We start from the raw sequence: 20,270 nt of genomic DNA on the forward strand, positions 1-20,270 counted from the left end.
TTGTCATTCCGTTTGTAACACGTCGAAATATTGCTCTAAGACCCCATAAAGTATATATATTCTGGTTCGTGGTGAAATTCTGAGTCGATCTAAGCATGACCGTCCGTCCGTCTGTTGAAATCACGCTAACTTCCGAACGAAACAAGCTATCGACTTGAAACTTGGCACAAGTAGTTGTTATCGATGTAGGTCGGATGGTATTGAAAATAGGCCATATCGGTCCACTTTTACGTATAGCCCCCATATAAAGGGACCCTCAGATTTGGCTTGTGGAGCCTCTAACAGAAGCATATTTCATCCGATCCGGCTGAAATTTGGTACATGGTGTTGGTATATGATCTCTAACATATAAACCGATCCCCAGATTTGGCTTGCGGAGCCTCAAAGAGAAGAAAATTTCATCCGATCCGGCTGTAGTTTGGTACATGATGTTGGTATATGGTCTCTAACAACCACGCAAAAATTGGTCCATATCGGTCCTTAATTATATATAGCCCCCATATAAACCGATCCCCAGATTTGGCTTGTGGAGCCTCTAAGAGAAGCATATTTCATCCGATCCGGCTGAAATTTGGTACTTGGTGTTGGTATATGGTCTCTAACAATCATGCAAATATTGGTCCACATCGGTTTATAATTATATATAGCCCCCATATAAACCGATCCCCTGATTTGGCTTGCGGAGCCTCAAAGAGAAGCAAATTTCATCCGATCCGGCTGAAATTTGGTACATGATGTTGGTATATGGTCTCTAACAACCATGCAAAAATTGGCCCACATCGGTCCATAATTATATATAGACCACATATAAACCGATCTCCAGATTTGGCTTGTGAAGCCTCAAAGAGAAGCAAATTGCATCCGATCCGGCTGAAATTTGGTACATGGTATTTGTATATGGTCTCTAACAACCATGCAAAAATTGGTCCACATCGGTTCATAATTATATATAGCCCCCATATAAACCGATCCCCAGATTTGGCTTGCGAAGTCTCCAAGAGAAGCAAATTTCATCCAATCCGGTTGTAATTTGGAACATGGTGTTAGTATATGATCTTTAATAACCGTGCCAGAATTGGTCCATATCGGTCCATAATTATATATAGCCCCCATATAAAACGTTCTCCAGATTTGACCTACGGAGCCTCTTGGAGGAGCAAAATTCATCCGATCCGGTTCAAATTAGGAACGTGGTGTTAGTATATGGTCGCTAACAACCATACCAAAATTGGTCCAATCACACAAAAATTGGTCCATTTCGGTTCATAATCATGGTTTCCACTAGAGCCAAAAATAATCTACCAAAATTTTATTTCTATAGAAAATTTTGTCAAAATTTTATTTCTATAGAAAATTTTCAAATTTTATTCGGTTCATAATAATGGTTACCACTCGAGCCAAAAATAATCTACCAAGATTTTATTTCTATAGAATATTTTGTCAAAAGTTTATTTCTATAGAAAATTTTGTTAAAATTTTATTTCTGTAGAAATTTTTGTTAAAATTTTCTTTCTATAGAAAATTTTGTCAAAATTTTTATTTCTATAGAAAATTTTGTGAAAATTTTATTTCTATAGAAAATTTTGTTAAAATTTTATTTCTGTAGAAAATTTTGTCAAAATTTTATGTCTACTTTGTCAAACTGAATTATATACGTATTGGATCGATCTTTTTTGATTTAATATATACCACGTATGGACTTACATACAATGTAGAAGATGGTGTTAGGAGGTTTTAAGATACCTTGCCATCGGCAAGCGTTACCGCAACTTAAGTAATTCGATTGTGGATGGCAGTGTTTAGAAGAAGTTTCTACGCAATCCATGATGGAGGGTACATAAGCTTCGGCCTGGCCGAACTTACGGCCGTATGTACTTATTACAAACTAAAATTAAGAGAAATTTATTTCATCTAAAGGAAAATAATAATAAATAAATAATAAAATGTCTATTAAAAACTAAATTGAAAAATGCGGAAGAAATTTTAAACAATTTTAATTTAAAAATTAATTGGACGGATTAATATCGTGATTGCATCAGAAAAATTTTTTCTGTGTTAAGGTGGGTATTAAGTTCGAATTTAGCCGCTAAAATCGTCATTTTTTACGATTACTTTTCTTTATACAATATAAACTTTGTGAAAATTTGCTTTGGGCTATTCCCCATCAAGTTATAATAAAATTTGCAACAAATATGTATAATCTTATGCCTTTTTTACTGATTTAGTTTTCACTATAGCGGCTAAACTCGAACTTAAAAAACTTTAAACATACTTTTACCATGACATTCCATAGTACCATATTATATTTTTACTACGAAACTACAAAAATGTGTCAGAAAAAAATGTTAGAATGAAAATGAAAATTCTGTGGCAATTTTTGTTGTAAAAGTTTGTTTTTGCTTGTAAAAATTTGAACTTCTTTAATAAATTCAAAACGATTTCAAAACTTTTTCTTTGCGTGAATGAAAATTCCTTTCATAGGCAGCTTTAAAATTATAATTTTTTTTTTAACATTACAAATTTGCTTAAATATAACAATACAACTAGTCCGTTATATGAAGACTAACTAGTAGTTTTTTTTTAATAAAATAAGGAATACTAAGCAGCTAGTGTATTAGAACACATTGTGCTGTGTAAAGCGCCTTCTCAAATCAAAAGGTTTGTAGCGATTAAGTCTTCGTGTAATATCTGCCTCAAGCAATTTTGGAATTTCCGGATTTGTATGATTTTGAAGCTTCACTTCATATTTTTCTGCTATTTGCTGAATTTCTTCCTTGACTGTATTCATCTTCAGCTCCCCATGAAGGTCGCTGTTACGTATAAACCAGGGTGCATTTACTATTCCCCTTAGTATTTTGTTTTGCAGTATTTGAATACTTTCAATGGTACTGTCACTTGCGCATCCCCACAATTGGATACCATATGCCCATATAGGTTTTAGGATCTCATTATATTATAAATTTTGACATAACCTAACCTACAATATTATATGTATACCCTTTTATTATTAAAGTCTTGTTGGAACAATACATTTACTGAAATACAATTATTAGAATTATGTATTGTTCAACATTTTGCAAATCATTTTCCTTTCAGGTGACGATTCGCTAAAACTGATTCATGGAGACCTTCCTAAGGGCTGGTCGTCTCAGAGTTTGTAGTTTGGAATGTCTCCTATGTGCCCGGTCGTTTTCATTCGTTTTGACCACAACGGGTCAAGTCCATACACACCAGGGGTCCTGGGGTGATGCATTTATTGGGGTGTATGCCATGGTTAAAGACACCGAATCATTGTACCATGATATGTATTCGGTTCCAATCGATGAGAAAAAAACTTAATTCGGCCGGTCTTTATTAGACACAAGTGTGAGTTTATATACATGCATGAGTATGTTTGTACCACTCATTTCGGTTTGGGTAACGACTTAACGAACAAAGTCTTGTTTATACGTGTATACATATGGTCCCTCTTATTGGCAACTCTTTATAGGTTTCGGTGACTGGCGTTTGGGTATCATCACATTGCTGCGTCGTTGCCCCACACTCTGGCTCTGCTCTGTTTGTAGCGACGCAGCTTGTTAGTTTTGTTATTGTGGGGTTTGACAACTTGGCGCTGTTGCTTTTGTGAATTGCTGCGGTTTGCGTTCCGCAGTAGTTCGTTGCAAAAATCCAAAGTGAATTCGCGCCAGTTTAAAAACGGCTATCTAATGAACAGCACGTCGGTGTTCGGCAAAACATACTATTGTACATAAAGATTTTTCTTCGTTATTTTTTTTTTAATTTTCCCAAGTCGTAAAATTAGAAAAATTGCCGCGCACATTGTCGTCAGATTAAGGTGACTTATAATAAACCTCGTCCTTTGCTTCATGAAATTAAAAAGACCTACCCTACTAGAGTTCCCCATTCAAATGGAAGCCATAACAAAGCTCAGCGATTAGAGTGATAAGTTCTATTGATAGTTCTTCGAAAATTCCTTGTTTTCTTCGGAAGAGTTGCAGGGTGTGTGTGTGTGTGTGCATGCAATTGAAAGAAGTGCAAAAAAGTTATCATCAATAACATCAACGTTGTTATCGCCGTTAATTGTGGCCTTTTCGAATGTCGCTATTATTCCACAAAAAAGAAATATATATATATATAATCGATTAAGTGCACAATAGATTTTTATATGGTGTTACAAAAAATATTTTTCTCTGAAAATTTTATTAAAAAGATTTAAATTTTTACACATCTACGTGATTTTGAAACAAAGAAAACCTCCTTGTTAAGGATACAAAACAAAAATTTCGAACAAAGAACCCATAGCAGTTGCCCAGTCTCGCCAAGAACAACAGGTGAGTAAAATAAAAAATAAGCAAGATCATAAAATTCTATATTGAATATGAGATTCCTTTGCAATTTAAGCACCTGGTCATATCGAGTTATAGATACTGCGTTTATCTTTAGGATTTAGTGCAGCCCTATGTTGATGGGAGGACGAAAGAATGCTTTTAAGTAAAACTTTTTTTTCGTTCTAAAACTTTTATTGCTATTTTTTCTTGTGGTTTGCTTCATTAGTCTGTTTTGTTTACCCTTCAATGCTTTTGTGGACATGTTTGGATTTTCTATTTAGTGGGTGGCAAGAAAATGTACTCAAAAAGAAAAATGGGGAAAAATTTGAATTGAGTAATACTGATACACTGAAAAAAAAATTAAGTATCTTACGAGACGTTTAAATGTAGTGATGTCTGAGATCTACTTATACAGAATCCAAGACCACATTCGAAATGAACTCAAATCCAAATTTGTTTTATTCTAAATGATTTAATTTGAAATAAATAATTTAATATTACTAATTTAAATTAAAGAATGAACGTTTTATGAAATTAAAGTGTATGAAATGAAAATAAAAAAGAAGCTTAATCATGATTTTAATCACACTTGAATTTAACGATTTCAATAAATAATAATTACATAGTTTTAAATTAATGAAGTTGAGTAAATGTATACTTTAAACGAAATGAAATTAATGAATTTATGTAAAATTCGTATATTAATGATACCTCTAGTTGCTATTTTAATAGCCGATTTAATTTAATTTTAGTTAAATTTAGTGAGAATTTTTTATTTCATTTATTTTTTTTTATTTTTTTTTTTAATACGTGAACTAAAAAGTATTAATTTATTTATAAAATTGGTAAAATATTTTAGTTAAAAAATTCTAAAATTAACCTACATTTTCAAGAATATCCGTGTAATGGCATTGACACAAAGTTTATACGTCATTAACTCAAGAATAAAGAACTAACTCAAAATGTAAAGTCAGCTACGGTTAAATTGAAAATTTGAACATAATATTACTTTTTGCCCATATATATTAATTTAAACAAGAAAAAATAAATATGCATAAAATAAAATGGAAAGGGTTGCGAAGCATTGAACCTCTCTCGTAAAAATGTTGTCAACATACGCACAATAAATAAATACTTTCTTTGGGCTCGATATATTAGACAAAATAAGTTGCCTTTTTACAAAATATTCTCTTTACTCGACTTTCTAACAATTTTAACCTTAATTTAAAGATTTTGGTAATAATTCTTAAATAACAAATTTTGTTTTTTAAATAAAGATAATTTACCATAAGGAAACAATCTGGTTTTGATTTGATTTGTTCAAAAAAAATTAGGATTCAGATTTCTACCTAAAGAAAAAATATTTACTTTTCAAGAATTTTGTTGGGCAAAAAGAAAACTTCGTTTGGCCAAATTTTTGTTCCTCAGAAAATAAAATTCTTCTTTTAGTTGGATTCTTTACATGAAGTACAATTTTCCTTACTTCAAAGATATTCGAAAAATCGAAACGATCTAACCTAATTTCGAAATTTGTTGATCTTTAAATGAAAGATTCAAAATATAATTTTTTTTTAACAGACGATTTCCTTTTTGTAGTAAAGATTTCAAATGGTGGATCAGAAAATCTTTTGGTACAACAATTTTACTTATGTGGTAAATATGTAGTATGTTGGTTTTTGTAATCAGAGCCTATTTTAAACTCTATGTCAACAAAAGTAGTTAATGCAAGTCAATTGTTTATATAACTCATGCTAATAGAAATAAGATAACCAACACAAGAAATAAACTAGTTAGATTCTAGTTTATTAAACAAATTGAATTTATTAACATTTCTTCTAGTTTGAAATGTAATCAAATACAAAACGTTATAGATAATATTGCACTAAAAGGCAAAAAATATAAAATGAATTGGAAATTTAAATATGAATTTTCTACTGATTGACACTATGACAAAAAAAAAAAACATTTTACAACACTAAAAAAATTCTATGTAATAATTTTACTCACACGTATAATTGGATATGCCTCTTTTAACTTTGAGTGAGCATCTAAAAATAATTCCAATTTAAAGACGGTATTAAGTTCGGATGAAAATAACAATTATTTCACGGTTACTTCCCTTTAATAATTCTATCTTTTTTCAATTATTGCTTTGGATCATTTCCAATGAAGTTGTAATAAAATTTTCTAAAAAAAAAAAGTTATAATTTTATTCTGCTTTTACAGATGTATTTTGCATTTTAGATGCTAAACTCGAACTTAATACCCACCTTAAGCTAGACTACGTTAGATAAGTTTTATGAGTAAGAGTAGGACGTGAAGAAAATTTTTGTCTGTGTATCATATCTACAATTTCTTGCACTGTGTAATTAAATATTATTGATGTTTTTATAAAAAAAATGCAAAACACTAAAATTTTTTAACATGTAAAGTTGTAAATATTTTGTTTTGATAACTACGGTATTGAATTTCAAACTGTGCGGCATGTTTGTGCCAATCATTTCGCATGTGGATGAATATTTTAAAAATTTGTTCAACGTATCGGTGTGGACTCTAAAGGTATTTGTTTTTAATGAAAAATTATTGTGAACTTCTTTAAAAAGAAGGACCATAACAAATCTTTGTTGCATGTTTGTGCCAATCATTTTGCAAGTGGATGAATATTAAAAAAAAAACAAAATTCAACGGACAGGTCTGGACTCTCAGAGTATTTGTTTTTAGAAGAAAATCATATTTTTTTAGTTCATGAAAAAGAGTCGATTTTAGTTAAATCTTGCCAAATGTGAGAAAAAATTATTTTTTACTTAGTTTAACGACATTAACTAAAAATGAGAAAAATTTTATACAAAGAAATACTTACTAAATTCTAAAATAGTTCATATTTTTCTAAAATGGGTATATGTTAGTTTACTTAAATTGTGTCTGTCTTGAACTTTGTCTAGGGTTAAAGACATTTTTCCAATTTTTAACCCCAACTTTTTCTTTTAAAATATGATATTTTCTTAAGCCTACATTTTCTTTTAATGGTGTATTCAGTTTTTTTTTGGTGTGTTTAAAAAGAAGCAACATAAAAATATGAAATGGAAATTTATACCAATCATATTCTTCGGGAATTGTAGTTAGTTATTTTTTTATGTACTTAAAATGGTCAAATCCAAATATAGACTTAGTAGACGGTCCGCAATCTTTATCCAATGTGTCACTAAAAAACAGAAGTTCGTAGGCGATTTTGGACGAATTTGAGGTTGGTGTGAAACTCAAATTTATTTATTATTTTGTTATTTCTTTCCTTAAGTTTTCGTGAATTTACATTGTTTTAATTAAATTTGTTTTATTTTAAATAAATTGAATTGATATTCGTTGAAATGGGAATTAAATTAATTTTATTTAATGTCTTGAAATATAATTAGAATTGTTACAACTAAATTAAATTATAATATAGTTTCATTAAACTAAATTAGATTGAATTAGTTGTGTTATGTTATTTAGTTATTTATAACTAATACTAATAATATAAAAAGTAGAAAAAGCATTGGTAACTGAGGCCATCAATTTATGTTATATTAAATTAAATTAAAAACAAAAAATAAGATAAAGTGAGGTAATTTTTTTTAATAATTTAACGCACAATAATTTAATTAAGTTACTCTATTCTAAAGTACTTTAAAAATAGTAAATTTTGTAAAACTTAATCTCATTCTACTTAATTTATAATACACAAATTGTTTTTATTTACCTGGAACAGAAGAATGTTAAGTACCCAGCAAAAAAATTGGAAATTGTTCCACAAACATTTCTTTAAAGCGCATCCCGGAATCCCCCATCAATTTTTTTTCATTTCCGATGCAGTTCTTTTTGACAAGTCTTAAAAAGTACGGAATTAGGCCGGTTTAAGTACAAATTTAAGTTTTGGACAAATAAATTTCGGAAAAAAGAATAGAAAATCAAGAAAAGTAAACAAACAAAAAACTAAATAATAAAATAAAAACGATGTATGTATAACATAAAAGAATAATTTTTCAGAAAAATATTTAATAAAAAATTGCCTCTGGTGAGATTTGAACCAGCGTTTTTATCATAATGATAAAGAACATCTCAGGAAGTAGTTAGAATTTCAAGCCGGGGTGACGTTTGATGCATCGTGTTCAATGTTATGGTGCCAACAGAACCAGGTTCAACGCACAGTGGAAGCGAAGAAGTAACTAAAAGTACTGATAAAAATAAAAGTGAAATCGGAAAAAATTGGTTTTTTAATTTTTTCTTAATTTCTTTATACAAATGAACTTCCAAGGCACAAAGCAAAGAATCCAAAAATGAAGTACTTCCGTTCTATGATAAGCCCATGTAAAATTCATTGGAGATGATCCAAGTTTGCACTACTTCCGGATCACAAATTGGGGATCCAAAACTACTTTTTTCGATGCACTTTTTTGTTGAGTACTAAAAAATGAAATAATTATTTACAAAATATGACAATATACGTTAATAGGACATAAAATACATTGTTTTTAGAAATATTTTTTTGAAATAGGTTTTTAGTTGTTTATTTTTTATGTGACTCTTGCTCCATATTTGAACAACAACACTTTTCACTTGAAGGATACTTGAAAATGCGTAGAGTACACAAAAGGTTCAAATTCTACAGTATGTGTTCATTCTTGGTTAATTTGTATTTGAAACACTGTTTTAAGAAAGCGATTAACGAATTAATTTTCTTGTTGTTGATATGATAGAAAATTTATACTGGAAGAAGATTTCTCTTTTTTGAGGAATGAAATTTTAGACAAACAAAGTTTCCTCTTGGAAATAAAAAATATTCTTTGGATCGTTTGTCATAAATTAAGATTTATTTGTTTTTGTAGAAAATATTTATGTCTGTGAAAATAAAGTTAAATTTAAAATGTATGTTAACATTGCCTTCTTACACAGAAAACAGTAAACAGTTTTACAGCAAAAAAGTAAACTGTTTTATAGCAAGAATGAACTAACTGCGAAAATTGAACTAAATTATATTCCACAAAGCTTTGTTAAATCCAGGAAAATTTAATGTTCTCGTATAGTTTTTAATTATAACTTACGAAGTAACACCCTCTCATAGAAGAAAACAAGTAAGGAAAGTCTAAAGTCGGGAGGGGTCGATTATATTATACCCTGCACCACTTTGTAGATCTAAATTTTCGATACCATATCACATCCGTCATATGTGTTGGGGGCTATATATAAAGGTTTGTCCAAAATACATACATACATTTAAATATCACTCGATCTGGACAGAATTTGATAGACTTCTACAAAATCTATAGACTCAAAATTTAAGTCGGCTAATGCACTTGGGTGGAACACAATGTTAGTAAAAAAATATGGGAAACATTTAAATCTGAAGCAATTTTAAGGAAACTTCGCAAAAGTTTATTTATGATTTATCGCTCGATATAAATGTATTAGAAGTTTAGGAAAATTAGAGTCATTTTTACAACTTTTCGACTAAACAGTGGCGATTTTACAAGGAAAATGTTGGTATTTTGACCATTTTTGTCGAAATCAGAAAAACATATATATGGGAGCTATATCTAAATCTGAACCGATTTCAACCAAATTTGTCACGCAAAGCTACAATGCTAATTCTACTCTCTGTGCAAAATTTTAACTAAATCAGAGCAAAAAATTGGCCTCTGTGGTCATATGAGTGTAAATCGGGCGAAAGCTATATATGGGAGCTATATCTAAATCTGAACCGATTTCAACCAAATTTGGCACACATAGCTACAATGCTAATTCTACTCCCTGTGCAAAATTTAAACTAAATCGAAGTTAAAAATTTGCCTCTGTGGTCATATGAGTGTAAATCGGGCGAAAGCTATATATGGGAGATATATCTAAATCTGAACCGATTTCAACCAAATTTGGCACGCATAGCCACAATGCTAATTCTACTCCCTGTGCAAAATTTCAACTAAATCGGAGCAAAAAAATGGCCTCTGTGGTCATATGAGTGTAAATCGGCCGAAAGCTATATATGGGAGATATATCTAAATCTGAACCGATTTCAACCAAATTTGGCATGCATAGCCACAATGCTAATTCTACTCCCTGTGCAAAATTTCAACTAAATCGGAGCAAAAAAATGGCCTCTGTGGTCATATGAGTGTAAATCGGCCGAAAGCTATATATGGGAGCTATATCTAAATCTGAACCGATTTCAATAAAATTTTGCACACTTGACTACACTGCTAATTCTACTCCCTGTGCAAAATTTCAACCTAATTGGGGTAAAACTCTGGCTTCTGGGACCGTATTAGTGCATATCGGGCGAAAGATATATACGGGAGCTATATCTAAATCTGAACCGATTTCAATGAAATTTAGCACACTTGACTATAGTACTAATTGTTATTCTTGTGCAAAATTTTAAGCCAATCAGGGTAAAACTCTGGCTTCTGGGGCCATATAAGTCCATATCGGGCGAAATATATATACGGGAGCTATATCTAAATCTGAACCGATTTCTTCCAAAATCAATAGGGATTTATTCTGAGCCAAAACACATACTTGTGCCAAATTTGAAGTCGATTGGACTAAATCTGCGACCTAGACTTTGATTACAAAATGTGTTCACGGACAGACGGACAGACGGACATGGCTATATCGACTCAGGAGCCCACCCTGACCATTTTTGCCAAAGACACCATGTGTCTATCACGTCTCCTTCTGGGTGTTGCAAACATATGCACTAACTTATAATACCCTGTTCCACAGTGTGGAGCAGGGTATAAAAAGAAGTAAAAGTAAAGAAGTAAAAAACATTGGCGCCAAATCATGACCACTTTAACCATACTGTAGTTCATTCCTACTATTTTTTTTGCATTAAGGTGAGTACTATGTTCGGTTTTTTCACCAAAACACTAAATTAAAAGTACAAGTATATTTATGAAGACGATTATATTTTGATCGAGCCTTGCCAAATAATGGATGGAAAAGATCCAAGGAATTGATTGCAAATAATTTTATATTTCTAAATTAGTTAATTAAAACAAGTACATACAGCACTAAGTTCGGCCGGGCCGACTCTTAAATACCCACCACCATGAATCAAATATTAGGAAGTCGGTCCATATGGAGGCATTAACAAATGGACCGATAAAAACTTAATCCGATACACGTTTTTGTGAGCCTAAAATACCAGAATATTTACAATTTCAGGCAAATCAGATAAAAACTACGGTTTCTAGAAACCCAAGGAGTTAAATCGGGAGATCGTTCTTACGGGGGCTATACTAAAATATGGACCGATACTCACCGTTTTCGGCACACCTCTTTATGACCCGAAAATACCTCTAGATTTCCAATTTCAGGCTAATAGGATAAAAACTTCGGATTTTAGAAGCCCAAGAAGTAAAATCGGGAAATCGGTCTATATGGGGGCTATACCAAAATATGGACCGATACTCACCATTTTCGGCACACCTCTTTATGGTCCTAAAATACCTCTAGATTTCCAATTTCAGACAAATTGGATAAAAACTACGGTTTCTATAAGCCCAAGACCCCAAATCGGGAGGTCGTTTTATATGGGGACCATACCAAAACATGGACCGATACTCAAAATTTTTGGCACACGTATTTGTGGTCCTACAATACCTCTAGATTTCCAATTTCAGGTAAATTGAATAAAAACTGCGGTTTCTATAAGCCCAAGAAGTAAAATCGGGAGATCGGTCTATATGGAGGCTATACCAAAACATGGACCGATACTCACCATTTTTGGCACATCTCTTTATGGTCATAAAATACCTCTAGATGTCAAATTTCAGGCAAATTGGATAAAAACTAAGATTTCTATAAGCCCAAGACCTCAAATCGGGACGTCGATTTATATGGGGACTATATCAAAACCTGGACCGATATAGCCCATATTCGAACTTGACCTGCCTGCAGACAAAAGACGAGTTTGTGCAAAATTTCAGCTCGATTGCTTCATTATTGAAGACTGTAGCGTGATTACAACAGACAGACGGACAGACGGACATCGTTATATCGTTTTAGAATTTATCCCTGATCAAGAATATATATACTTTATATAGTCGGAAATTTGTAAGGGATAATTTTTTCAAAAACGGGCGAAACATATATATATGGGAGCTATATCTAAAACTGAACCAATTTCGATTATATTTTGCAGGTTTAGTTGATATTACAGGAGATTATCTTGTGCTAAATTTGAGTAAAATCGGTTTATAAATGAGGCCACTACGGTCAAAAATAAAGTTATAAGGGGCAAATTTTTGAAAATTGGGCGCTACATATATCTAAATCTGAACCGATTAGGATGATATTTTATACATATAGTTAGTACTATAGAACATTATAGTAAGCCAAATTTCGGTTGATAAATAAGGGTTTTATGGTCAAATTTCTGAAAATCGGGCTATACATATATGTGGGAGCTAAACCAAAATCTGAACCGATTTCGATTATTTTTTGCACATAATTTTTGTACTATAGAAAATTAGATTTGGCCAACTTTGAGTCATTTGATTAATAAGGGTCTTGATTAATAAGGGCCTTATGGCCAAAATTGGGAAAATCGGGCGATACATATATATGGGAGCTATATCTAATTCTGAACCGATTTCAACGGTGGTCTATTGGATTAGGTTAGGTTAGGTTATGTGGCAGCCTGGTACAGGCTCACTTAGACTATTCAGTCCATTGTGTTACCACATTGGTGAACTTCTGTCTTATCACTGAGTGCTGCCCGATTCCATGTTAAGCTCAATGACAAGGGACCTCCTTTTTAAGCCGAGTCCGAACGGCGTTCCACATTGCAGTGAAACCACTTAGAGAAGTTTTGAAACCCTCAGAAATGTCACCAACATTACTGAGGTCTATCGGATTACTTTGTGGTAAATTTGACGCCGATCGGTTAGTAAATGAACGCAATCTGACCCCGTTTAACGAAATCGGACGATACATATATGGGAGCTATATCTAAATTTGATCCGATTTTTTCCAAATTCAATAGGGTTCGTCCTCTTACCAAAAAAAACGCCACATACCAAATTTTATCAAAATCGGTTAACAATTGTGACGGGAATCCTACGAACAACAAATACATGGACGGACGGACGGACGGACACCAAGAGCTAGATCGAATCAGGAGGTGATGCTGAGTCGATCGGTATATATTTTATGGGGTCTAAAGTCAATATTTCTGATAGGTACATTTTTGGCAGATCAAAGTTATTCCCTGACCACTATGTAGTTTAGGGTATAAATAGCTTTTAACTACGGAATTTTTTTCCGTGTAGACGAAACATTTTTATTTGTTTATTTTTTAATAGATACGAAATAGATATTTTGTTATTCAACAGTCAAATATTTTTGCAATCTAAATGTAATCAGCAAACATATTTGATATCCAAAAAAAAAAAGAATTTTTGAGTTTATTTACCGTTGGAATATGAAAGCAAACCATTTACATAGTTACTGAATTTTATATTAAAAAAAATAATTTTCTTCTCTTGATGCCATGAGATTTTAAAAAATTCTTTTATTTTTATGTATGATAATCTTGATTACATTAATTCCTAATATGGCATTGAATGTGGAACGAAGTAAAAAAAACGGAATAAAAATTCAAGTTCATTCATTCTGGAATTATTTTTTAGACTTCAACAACTACACCAGACTTGCTAAACCTCTTTTGGTTATTCGGAAGCAACGTGTCTACAGATTCTATTTGTTGTGGTTCAAATTATTTTTGTTTTTCTCTGTCTTCCCACCACGCCGTCACACCGCAATGCACATATTTTAAAATTGTGAATTTTTGCTTGTGTCTCGATTACATTTTTGGCGCAACAAGTTCAAGGAAATTACACAGTTTTGTACTTTTAACGATTGCAAAAATAAGGGGTGCAGGAGGTGTATATTGGTGAAGCCAAGTAAAAATAAAAATCTTAAATTTTGTTTTGTTTTTGAGAGGAAGGAGGAGATTTATATCGTGTGTTTTGATCGCATATTCGTTTTGGTGCTTGCGACGGCTCTTAATATGTTTTTTTTTCTACTCATAAGAAATGCGATATACGCAAAGAAAACAAGCATTTGGAAAATAGATATCGTAAACTTTGTTCTTTTGTTGAAGTTTTTTGAAAAGTTCAAGCCTTTACGCCAAAAATATATATTAAACACATTTTGATTTTTGCAATAAAATAATATTTTTTATTCCAAAATCATAGCCCATTTCGTTTCTTTTCTGACTTTATGTCTTAATTTGAAGTTTCGTAGTAAAAAATTAATATGGTATAGTAATATTTAATCTTAGATTAGTTTGGGTGAATGATACAATTTATTGGTAGATAATAAAGTAAAAATAATTTTTCAGTTTAAAATATAATATTAATTGGCAATTACATTTCCGTTGAGATGAGCCGACATACACACTGAGAATAGGATGGTTGGAAATCGGTTGTAATAATGTAAATTCCACATGTGGAACAATATATCAGTTGCGTCTACACGGACGAAAAAGACTGTTTTTCATTTGTTTGGGTGCAAGCATATAATGTTCATAAACTAGCATAACATGCTTGCGACATATATGTTAGAACATATTATGTTTGGGACATAACATTTTTGTACATATAATATATTTGGATGCAAACATATATTAATTTAGAAATAGCCTATACACTTATATGTATTTAGAAAGAGGGGCCTAGAGAGTAATCTGCAAGTAAACGAATGGAAGTAACCAATTGGCGCATTAAAACTATATATACACAAAATATGACTATGGTGAAACATAATATGTTTGAACAATACAAACAATATTTTGTTTGGACTAATCCTGAAAATATATAAGCTTGAATCAAAATGTATTTTGGGTATATGTTACAGAAGCGATATTTTTTGAAGGTGCACCTATTCTCTTTATTTACAGCTATATTTTCGTCTCATGAACCATTATGCAACAGTTAAAACCGATTTTCTTTCTGGTTGATACATAGTTGTTGTACACCCTCACAAAAAATCGCTTCTGTAACATATACTCCCAAACATATTTTGCTTCAAGCATATACATTTTTGGGTATTGCCCAAACATTTATATGTTTGATCTCTACCAATATATAATATGTTTGAAAGCATATTGGTCTAAACAATATATGTTTGGGTAGTCTAAGTTCCAAACATTTTGTATTTTTGCATCCAAATTCAATAATGTTGTTTTCCAAAAAACAATATGTTATTATGTGACCATATAATATGTTTGGAAGCATTTTGCACCCAAAAATATTATATGCTTAAAAAAAATTCTCCCAAACAATATTGTGCTCAAAATTTTATTTATTTATTTATATATTTACAATCATAATGAATTATGAAAATAAACAGGTAATATAGGTGCTAACAACATAGGTTTTCGACCTGAATGCTCAAAATTTTGTTTCTGCCCAATTGTATATTCCCCCACATCTTTCTCACTTCCACGAGATTTTTTAGTTCTTAGCACCTTTTTCTATAATACAAACATTGTAGAAGAAATTATTCAATTGTATGATTTTTTTTATTTTAATTTTACCTTTTGCCGGACGGGGATTCGAACAGCGGACCACACAGTTTGTAAGGATCAAAGAAGTAGCTGATCAATTGCCCAAGGAAAAATAAAATGTTAATTTTGTAATAACAAGCAACAACCACCAACTTAATTCAATATCGCTCCCTGTTAAATAGCGCTCCAAGCTACTAAACACATATATGTTTATAGGCTATTTCTAAATTAATATATGTTTGCATCCAAGCATATTATATTTACAAACATTTTATGTCCCAAACATAATATGTTCTAACATATTAACATATATGTCCCAAAAATGTTATGCTAGTTTATGAACATTATATGCTTGCACTCAAAAATATTGTGTTTAAAAATTTGTGTTCCAAACATATAATGTTTATAGCCAAACATATGAAAAACAGTCTTTTTCAACCGTGTAGTAGCCAAATATATCTACTTTGAAAACATTTGATGAAATGGGTTCAGTTAAAACCTACCATAATAGAGTTTCATAGCTGTAATTTAGTAATAGTAAATTACATACAGTTGTCACAGCCGAATGCTAATTGAACATTTTCAAATGCCAATATTAAAATAAAAGGTCAAAAATGTTTATACATTGAAAATAATAACGAGGAATTTTTGCCGGACCTTTTTTTGTCATTTACTATGAATCGCATTCAAAAGTTGTTCCTGATAATCCGAGGAATTTGCTTGTATGATGTCAAAGGGATTAATATAATGTAGTACACAAAACTGTATGGATCGGTCACAAGTTAACTTTTAGTATCAACTTTAAAGAGGACCTAATGAAAATTCCGCCTCAATTCATGGATGAAATTCCAAGGAGTTAGCAGTGGGAACATCTCGGGTAGGTTAATATCTGTATGTATTTTTATGCCATAGAACACTTTTGGTCAGATTAAAAATACTTTTAAATCTGCCTACACGAAATAACGTTTCTGGCATTGTTCTGTATGTTACATGTTGGCAGAGATTCACTAGCGATCACGCCCTTCCTGTTATTTATTCCTTCGGGAAGATACAGTTCCAAGCCCCATTTATGGATATCACATAGTTAACGATTAAATTACTGATGTTATTTGGCACAATAATTGGCTACTGTTTTGTCATTTTATTCCAGATTAAAGTTTTTCCTTCATGTTTCTTTATTTTAGTAAAGATTATCTACGGAGATGCTGATGACTTCTATCCCTGCAGTGTTTAACCGATATAACATATTAAATTATGCTAACCAACCATTTTTATCAAGTAGTATATTACTTCTTCTCATCCTAAAATCGGCAATTTTGTTTTTACAAAATTCTCAATGGCAAAGCACCTGTTGCTAGGCTGATCTCTTTTCCAAACAACCTCATATGTCCACTAACTGGCTGTAAAAGGTTTTCAATGAAATAAAATCCTAAATTCATTGTATTTGACATCAAAACACTTCCCAGGCGTTTTTAATGTCCTCATTATAAATGTGAGCTTGAAATACGAACATTGTACTTTGGGTTAGTTTAAAATGCCTGCTGAGTGTAAACAACGTTGTACCGGGAAAACGTCTTATCTAGCAATGTTTATAAGGAAAAATTTCAAGATCAATGTGTACTACATGGCACATTATGATAAGAGACAAGGTAATGAGTTATGCGAATCCGTACGTTCCTCCATTGATGCTGGGCTAAAAATATTTTCTAATTAATACTATTTAGATGAAATTGATAACGAAACATATATAGACATTTTTCAAAACTTCTTGATTATGATGATTATGATGATTACTGATGAACAATTGCGGAAATTAAGAATGTACACGTAATGCAATTAATGAAAATGATCATTACAATGTAGCCAATGAAACGAAACCTAAATAATGAAATATTCCCTTCATTGTAACAATTACGAAGTTCGTATGAACAACTTCAACGATTTTTTTGGTGTGTAGAAAATTCTCTGAATCTACATTAAAAAAATTCCGTAGTTAAACTAACATTAAACTTTTTCTTATTGCAAAAAAAAAAAAAAAATATATTTGTTTGTAGTTAAATTTTATTGTATTTTTTTTTCGAAATTTTCCACAGCCAAATGAAAGTTTCCTTTTGTTAAGTACACTGTTAGAAAAATATGTTTTTCATATGTTCCGATATAAACAAAATGTGTTTCGGGCACAATTTTTAAACACAATATACTTAAGTGCCAACATGTAATGTTCCTAAACTAACACTAAATGTTTGGAACACATATGTTAATATGTTAAAATATATTATGTTTGGGGCATGAATGTTTCATAAAAATAATATGTGTGAATGTAAACATATACAAATTTACAAATTTCGAGTAAACATATATATGTTTACAATTTCTGTGAAACGGTTGTATGTTGTTTCGGAAAACTGCTTTATGATAAGGCCAAAAATTTGATATGCTTAAGTCTAAATATTATTTAATTTGAGTATTCGGAGTAAAGAGTATAGAGATTTGAAAAAAACCGCATGTGTTTTCGCCTTGAGAGGTGAATTTTATGTATGTGTGGACAAGTGTTTTGTTTATCATTTTGACATTATGGACACACATTTTTTAAAAATGAAATTAAGTACAAGTTTTAAGTACAAGTTTTAAGTTTTAAAGGCATTTAAAATGTTGTTAAATGCTAGTAAAAAACGGTTCATGCCTAAATAAATTTATGTGTACATTATAAAATTATTTATTTATGTTTATACTCTTCTTTTGTTAGAGTTTTTGATTTTCTTCCAAAATTTCAAACTTTTATACCAAAAACAGTTTTTTGTTATAAAATTGTTATTTTTGCAAAACAAAAAAAAAATAATAATATTTTATTCAAAAGCCATTTCGTTTATATCAAGCACTGTTTCTGACTGTAAATCTTTAATAACCCACATTTCGAAGTTTCATTATAAAAATTTAATATAGTATAAATGTCTAAATTACAAAAAAAATTGGTTCGGTCGGAGCAGGAATTGAACCCACGACCCTTTGCATGCAAGGCAGACATGCTAACCACTGCTCCACGTGGCCAACAAATGTATGTTTCTTTTAAATAATGTTATGTTTGCATGGGCTCGTGGGCGCTGCAAACTATGCTATATAAATGTAACTTATAACGACAATTGTCTACTGGTGACTATAACTGCTACGTAGCCCAGTGGATAGTGTGTTGGCTTACAAACTGTATGGTTCTCGGTTCGATTCTCCGTCCAGGCGAAAGGTAAATTTTAAAAAAATTTATAAAATTGAATAATTTCTTCAACATTATTTGTATTACAGAAAAAGGTACCAAGAACTAAAAATTTCGTGGAAGTGAAAATTATGTTAGGGAATGAGCACAATCTTCTTTGGGGAAAATTCTTCCAAGCATATAATATTTTTGGGCTCAAAATGCTTCCAAACATATAATATGTTCACATAAATCAAACATATTAATGTTTCGGCAGTATCCAATAATATATGTGCTTCCTGCAATATATATATATATATATATATATATATATATATATATATAATGAACAGTGCTTGATATAAGCGAAATGAACTGTGTTTTTTGTTCAAAAATAATTTCTTTTATTGAAAAAATGAAAATCTTGTAACAAACGCATTATTTTTGGTGATAAAAGTTTAAAATTTTCAAAGAAATTCAAAAAACTCTAACAAAAGAAAAGCGTTTTGGGTACACGTTTTCCAAACGTTTTGTTTTTCTTTTTGTGCAGTGTGGCGCAGGGTATAAATATGGACAGTTCCTTCGCATCAACAATAATTTTATGTTTGTCTTTAAACATGTAATGAAATAAAATCCTAACATTGTATTTCACATTTGTCCTCATTATAAACTTGAGCTTGAAATACGAACATTGTACTTTGGTTCTGTTTAAAATGCCTGCTTAAATAATTTTATAACGGGGAATCTAGATTATGTTCTTTTTCACTGTGTAACTAAGAATACTGTGCCATCATTATATCTTTATTAGTCGGTATATATTTATTAGTCGTCAATATACACATTTTCTACAATATAGTCTACATGCAATGTTTTTCTGTGCCACCAAAAGATCTTGTTGCCAGTCTCATGACGTTAAAGCATATATTTGTACACATGCACAATATTTCCATACCATAATTTCAAATCAAACCAAGTCATTTTTTTTATTTTTTCTGCTTTAAATATAACAGTTTAAGAGGAGAATAGAGTTATATATTTACATTACAATTAATTTTGCAAAACAAAGGTCGCCCAAAGAAAAAATCCTTTCCTCCGGAACGAAATTTAAGACAAACGAAATTCCCCTTTCATAATTTATCATAAGGGATTCAACGATTGTCTCTAAAATTTTTAATGGACTTTGAAAGAACATTTTTTAGCGTCAAAA

General features: G+C 31.1%; 1 protein-coding gene across 2 annotated transcripts in view; it reads left to right on the top strand.

Moving 5' to 3' along the window:
- The first annotated feature begins 3,683 nt into the window (after positions 1 to 3,683).
- Positions 3,684 to 20,270, top strand: part of LOC142226183 (ATP-binding cassette sub-family G member 1) — a 176,485-nt gene continuing 159,898 nt past the window's right edge. For both annotated transcript variants that reach the window (XM_075296067.1, XM_075296068.1), the window contains exon 1: positions 3,684 to 4,331. The gene's annotated coding sequence lies outside the window, so the exon portion shown is untranslated. The remainder of the gene's footprint in view (positions 4,332 to 20,270) is intronic.

Source organism: Haematobia irritans, chromosome 2 (assembly GCF_050003625.1).
Source record: "Haematobia irritans isolate KBUSLIRL chromosome 2, ASM5000362v1, whole genome shotgun sequence".
Taxonomy (NCBI): domain Eukaryota; kingdom Metazoa; phylum Arthropoda; class Insecta; order Diptera; family Muscidae; genus Haematobia; species Haematobia irritans.